Consider the following 6,952-nt stretch of genomic DNA (forward strand, 5'->3'; position numbering starts at 1 on the left):
AATATTAGTTGTGAATTGTATTGGAAATTCATGCAATTGCACAGTCGCTTTGCCCCTGCGCAATATTCTGCTGCGACTGCCCCGTCTGGCAACCCTGTGTATGAACTTCAAGAAAGGTCTTGTGACGAGTCTGCTACACCTCTTCTGATTGGTTTGCATCTTCATGCAACTGTTTGCCGCCAGAGTTGTGTTCAGTTATGATTTTTGCGAAAGTAGTTTCTGGATTTATCATGCAGCCGAGGCAGAACCCAAATCCGTGCATATTCTTGTGATGAGAAGGTATGATGCACACTACACACAATAAAGTGGTGTAGGCTACTGTAGTGCTATGTGCAGACTATGATAGCATTGATTGTCATCATAACTGACATAATTTTGTAAGCTGGTAAATGTTGGTAAAAAAAAGTGTTGCAATGAAAGACCATTAAAATCGTCCATTATTAGGTTGTGGATATCCGTGAAACATGCTTAACATAGGTAGCGGTGGCTAAGATTTTGTCAGGTGGTGCCTTGCGACGCACAATAGCCTACTTTCACTTTCGCCAGTGTTATGGGGCTCTCTGTTGACCACTTCATGCAAGGTGAGTCAGTCAGAATCGAAAGCTTGAGGTAGCAAGATAACGGAAAGGGGAGTCAAATACAGATTGAATACAATGCGTAATCAACCTAGGCCTACTGGGGAAACAATGCCATTTCTTTGCAATTGTATCAGAAAAAAAAATCAGAGTACAAATGATGTAGCCTAGAAATCTAGACGCCCCTAGCAACCGCAAATTGAATTTGCTCCCGGGGGCAGTCTAGCGGACCCCGGTCGTTTTGCGAGGCTGAAAGTTATCCGATGACAGGGCCAATCAAATCGCGAGGGGGGCCGGGCTACCTAGTAAACAGGAAACTTTCTAAGAAGAAGCATGGTGTCCGTCCGTGCTACGTACAGCACGAAAGTGTTTACTTAATTTAAAAAGCCTGGATGATAATACATTTCGTGGCTGACATGGATTGATGTAATAATACACCATGAACTTATCGGACACAAATAGATCTCAACACATTACCATTTGATCATTCGATGTTTTAAACTAGCTCGGTAAGCTAAGTTGAGCATTTTACAGAACCAGATAGTCACACGCTATTATCAGACCACTACTGTAGGTGTAGAATGAAATTGCGGCCCCAATTTCTAATAAGACACATGCCATTAAAACGAGACATTTGGGAGCTTTGAAAGTCTTTGAGTAGCTTACTAAATAGATGGGATCGATAGTCTGGCTAGTGGGAGCGAGCTGACCGGGGAGCGTCCTGCGTTGGGAGCGACAATCAGGGAAAGTTATGGGTATACAGCTAGCTAGCTAACACCGAACATGCCATGTTGACAACAATCATAAATATAACCATTTAACAAGCCCCAAATTGCTCGACATTTCGCTGATTGATCAAAGAGGGCCATGTGGTTGAAAACGAGGCATTTTTGAACTGTATAAGTGAAAACACGATTTATTAGGAAACTTGTTTGTGGCTGTGGTCATCACACGCTTTCACTGCTACGACGGCTGGAAGTTGCCGCTTCACCTACAAAGAGGCCCTCGCTAGTGGCTAGCTAACCTGTCGTCAATAACAGAGCTAGGTATCCAGCCTTGTATTATATGCCTGCCCCAAATTCTAATAAGATCCATGTCATTAAAAACGAGACATTTGGGAGCTTTGAAAGTCTGTAAGTCGCTTACTAAATAGATGGGAATGACACCTAGTCTACCGAGCTAGCGGCTAGCCATGTATTAGTTATGGGTATACAGCTAGCTAGCTAACACCGAACATGCCATGTTGACAACAATCATAAATATAACCATTTAACAAGCCCCACATTGCTCGACATTTCGCTGATTGATCAAGGAGGGCCATGTGGTTGAAAACGATGCATTTTTGAACTGTATAAGTGAAAACACGATTTATTAGGAATCTTGTTTGTGGCTGTGGTCATCACACGAATTCACTGCTACGACGGCTCGAAGTTGCCGCTGCACCTACAAAGGGGCGTGTCGCGCTGTGACGTTACACAGAAGTGTGTGGGGATTGGTTGTTCCACCATCCTATTGCGTGACGTTGAGTGCTGAAGCAACCGTTTATCCCGCCCACACTGCCGCCCAGCCCTCCTAGACCCTGGTACAGCTTTTTGCTGTACGGGTCTGGCTGCGCTACGCTACAAATGATGAGGACATAGTGCTAAATAGGGGTTGTTACTACTAATAGCCTACGCTACCATCAGGACAGTCAAAATTATATATCTGCCTGGCAGCGTTTAGAAGTTGTGACTCGAGGGAATGAAACATGCTTCAGCCTTGGAATAGCGAACAGCAGGCAAATCTCGGCTGAAAATTATATTACGGCGAGTCACCATTACATTGATAGTCGAGGTCCGCCCATATGCAGGAGAGGTTTATCCATATTTTGGTGATGCTGTAATTGTGATGTGAGAATGCGGGCTCTCTAACTTCTCACTTAGCCTACTGATTTTAATGATTGGGAACTGTGTGAAGTTTATTGTTATTGTTATTGGAACATACTGGCTCGGAATGAGGAGTGACGTTGGTGCCCGCGCGGTTTCTACTGTCCATTTACATGTGTGACAGGGAGCGCGCACCTTGTTGGGAGATTCCCATCATCGGCATGACTTCGGGCAGGGGATGTTTTAATTGTTATTTTTATGTTTGCTTGAGAAGGAGATGTCAGATTTTAAAAAGTCACGATGAATATTTATCTGTTGAGCTACCGATTGGAACTGTGATTTGTGGTGCAAGGAGCGCACATGAGAGAGAAAACTCTTCTGACTATTTTTAAGTCACTCAATGGCCTAGCCCTAAATAAATATATTGCAGATATGCAGTAATACCATCCAATTAGGAGTCTTAGTTCTTCAGTGTCTTCTCTACTTGTTGCATTTAGCCGTTATGCTGCCAAATGATGGAACAAGCTTCCTGTTCAAATTACTGTAGACCTAGGCCTACCTGTAGAGCTGCCCTAACAGTAGGCAATCAAGTTTTGACAGAAAAGCTCAATTTTCATCTGACTTTGTATGTACTCTGTATAATACTTCCTATAGGCCTACTTTATTATAATATTTCCCTCTCTATTTTTCTTTCCTCTCAATCACATAAGAACTATGACAACCATTAGGGTGCATATATGACACACAGTAGGCTAATCACAAGGATTACCTATGTAGGTAATGTAAGTTAGATTTCGTGGGAGAAAATGTAATGTCATGACTTGTGGGTAGTCCTTCATTGAGTGAACTGAACTTAAAATTGAAAGCCTTTTGAAAACGAAATCTCAAATCTGAAAAAGAAATGGAACGCTTGCTCGGTCAGGTACCTCTGTCAGGCACCACTGTCAGCACCAGGGGCCAGGCCCCCCTAAAGATCAAAAGCTAAAACCGCCCCTGGTTGGGCACCTTATAATACCTCCATGCATCCAGTGCCCGTCTTCCATATAGCTTTCGGGTCAGTCAGTAACATAGCGCGTAATTGGCTGAGTAAACTGGATGTCGGAAATGAGCTCTATACTACCTCCATGATTGCAGTTCATTGAAACTTTGCTACCTATTGGCAAATTTTATCTTTTCATTAATATTTTCTGAATAATAAACCAATGTGACCAAAGCACAGTAAGTTTTGCAGCTAAAAATGTCCATTTCTGGAAATTCAAAATGGCAGACCATGGAGAAGATCCCCCTTTTCGTGTATGAAAAGTGCAGTATTCTCAGTTCTATTGAATACTTAAAATTTGATGGTGGTGGTAAGTATTTGTTTAAAAGGTCACATTTGTGAATGGGCAGCATGGATTCTGGAAATGTACTGCGATGCACCTTAAAAGTAGCTTTAGGGAGCTGACAAATGGATGCTTCCTTAGCACCCTCTTGTTGATTTAATAGGCCAGTCAATCTAGCTCTAAAAAGACCCAAAACCCGGAACAAATTGCAATAGTAATGGTTCCTACTTTTAAGTGATCCTTAAACCCCCTTGTATCACATATTAAAAATCTACAGCTTTATATTTAGTGGAACATACTTTTTTTCAAGGTCAAAGTTGGCAGATTTCCCATTCATTTCTCCATAGGGAGACAACATAGGAGCTACAAGGTGAATAGGGTAAACTTTTAAATTATGACATATTCATTTCAAACTTTCACAGTTGGTAACTCACATTCAGACAAACACTTTTTTATTGCAAGTTTTCTGAAATATGATGGTGGAATATGCAAATGAGGTCATATGTACTGAAATAAATCTGTGGCAACAGACCAAGCATAAAACAAATGCGTTTCAGCGTGTGCCTTCCTCAGTGTGTAACGTTGCACACGGAGGAAGGCACACGCCGAAATGCGTATGTGCACAAAATAAAGAAGAAAAAATTGATGCAAGGTGCGCCCCCTTTTCTTTGATTCTACGTATTTATTTGGGACAGCACCCTTAAAAGTTATCAAGAAACCTGAGTAAAGCCTGCTACCTACTTGAAATAATAATGGTTCATAAATGTTATTGATCCTTCAACCCCTCTGCATCATCAATTCAGTGGAACATACTTTTCCCAAGGTCAAAAGTATCCGAGTTTACCCACTGAATGGCAAAATATATTGGAAATCTGCTACTTCTGACCTTCAAAAAAGTATGTTCCACTAAAGTGATGAAGGTAGATTTTTCATGTGTGATGTAGAATGAATTACGTATCAATGAAAAGTGTGAATCAATACTTTTGCAATTTGTTTTATGTTTTGCCCGTTGGTGCATAATTTATCACATATTTAAGAAGATGTGATCTCATTTGCATATTTAATCATCATATTTCAGACAGCTTGCAATACAACATATCTTTGTCTTTGCTTGAGTAAATTATTGTGAAAGTTTCAAACTGATATCTCATTGTTTAAAATGTTATCCTATTTCCCAAGTATCTCCTATATTGTTTCCCTATGGGAAAATGAATGGGGAATCTCCAACTTTGACCTTGAAAAAAAAGTAGGGGCCTATGTTCCACTAAATATAAAGCTGTAGATGTTTTATACGTTATTTAGATATACCTAGGGATTACAAAAAACTTGGAATGATTACTATTGCAATTTGTTCCGGGTCAAACTCTACATTGACTGGCCTATAAGCCTAGGATGATTCAAGCCCAACTGAATCACTCAACTTACATGTCTGTCAAGTGACAAGTGTATGTTAAGTGTCAGTGACAGCTTGGATGAGTTAACTCAATAGGGCCATGGTGAAGTAAATCTTGTGCTGATTTGTGTTCAGTCAACTCATGAGCGCAATATGAGGTGTTAGGGGGCATTTGGCTTTAGAAATTATCATTTATCCAAATGCAATACACCAGACATTCAATATAGGCCCATTGAATACTATGTTTTAAAATAACTACATGGTAACATTAACCTAGTGTAACCCAGGTCATCTGCTCGTGGAGTCATAACGTCGCCATGGGAACCTAGTCCGCTCGTGGGGCTGTTTGCATTCTTCGAAAGACTTTCCGTTTGTCCTCGTCTACTGATGTCCACTGATTTAAGCTTACCTCCGATAAAATACACCATTCAATAGTGTATTATTGAAAGTCATCTTCGCGATAAAAGTGTTTACTTACTCCACTGGTGGAGTGAAGAGTCGTGAACGTCGCAGGTTTTTAAACCGTGAAGATTATTTGTAAGTATCTGTCAACACTGTGTGGCTAGTCGGTCGCTAGCATTTTACATAGCAACCAAACGTTACGGTTAGCAACATAATGATCCGTTTATAACTTCATGTCTCTTGTGTTCATAAAAACAAAAGCGTTGAAGACCGGATTGGCGTCCGAGTGTCCGAGTCCAAACCCAGTGTGTTTCTTTCCACGTCGATATCTGGTGAGTGATTAATTTAGTTTTTAAAAGCAGTCATGGGGCTCTACTATACCGTATTGCACTTAGCTTCACTTCAATTGTTCTGAATGTATGGAAGCGTTCTGTATTATAATGTGTGTGTTCTATGTATGTATTTACATCTTGAAGAGAACCGATTTTAATGTTGTTTTGGCCTGTACAGGCCGGGTCTTTCGTTTGGATCGATTCTTGCTGTTCAAGTGAATTCAGCTGCTGTGCGATCGCCTTCAAGCACCGTGAAGGCGAACCCCAACAGCTGTGGCGAGCCTGGCCTTCAGATAAGAACTGTTGATATAACTGAATGAATGAGACTCTTTTATTTTGTTTTGTTTTGTTTTCTTCTTCTTCTTTTGTAATACACTGTATTCAACGTGTCATGCTATAGTTTCTATTACCTATTTATATATTTCTATCTACTCACCCCGGGTGATTTGGCCTAGTTGTCATTTGGATTATATCTGGTGAATGTAGTTGCAGATTTAACCGTCTGCAATATATATTTTATTTTTAATTATTTATTTTATTTGAATCTGCAGATTCTCCTTTGTTTATCTGATTGTTGTTTGTTTATGTCCATCTTATTGGAAAGATAGCCTACTACACTAAGTTATTCACTCACCAATTTATGAAATATTAATACTCCCTTACTTATCATCTTGATTATTCTTAATACAATATTTCTAACTTACAAACTCCGTCTGTGTGTGTTTTGCTTTTGCTCTGTGTTGGTACACTCCTTTCTTTAGTAGCGAGCCTAGGTTTTATTGATGCGCAACGCAAGCCCAGAGGGTAAAGACAATATTTTTATTATATTGTTTAGTGAAATAGTTAGAAGTAGGTTACAATTCTGGCGAGAGCCTGCCAGGAGAGAGCAGTGTACCAACAAGAGTAAAACAAACCAACTACAATCAGGGTAGAATAATGGAGATAGTAATGAGCGAACAGATTGATGTCCCAAATTCTGTTATTGTCACCGGATTAACCCACACGGAAATAGATGAAGAGGTAGGAAATCACCTAAAACAGTACGGTTCAATAAATAGAATAC

General features: G+C 40.2%; 1 long non-coding RNA gene across 1 annotated transcript; it reads left to right on the plus strand.

Annotated features, from left to right (window-relative positions):
- The first annotated feature begins 5,457 nt into the window (after positions 1–5,457).
- LOC134443292 (uncharacterized) lies at positions 5,458–6,312 on the plus strand. The gene is made up of 3 exons (XR_010033629.1): positions 5,458–5,692; positions 5,819–5,889; positions 6,068–6,312. It is a non-coding gene; the product is annotated as an uncharacterized LOC134443292 (long non-coding RNA).
- Positions 6,313–6,952: the final 640 nt, after the last annotated feature.

Source organism: Engraulis encrasicolus, unplaced genomic scaffold (assembly GCF_034702125.1).
Source record: "Engraulis encrasicolus isolate BLACKSEA-1 unplaced genomic scaffold, IST_EnEncr_1.0 scaffold_29_np1212, whole genome shotgun sequence".
Lineage (NCBI taxonomy): Eukaryota > Metazoa > Chordata > Actinopteri > Clupeiformes > Engraulidae > Engraulis > Engraulis encrasicolus.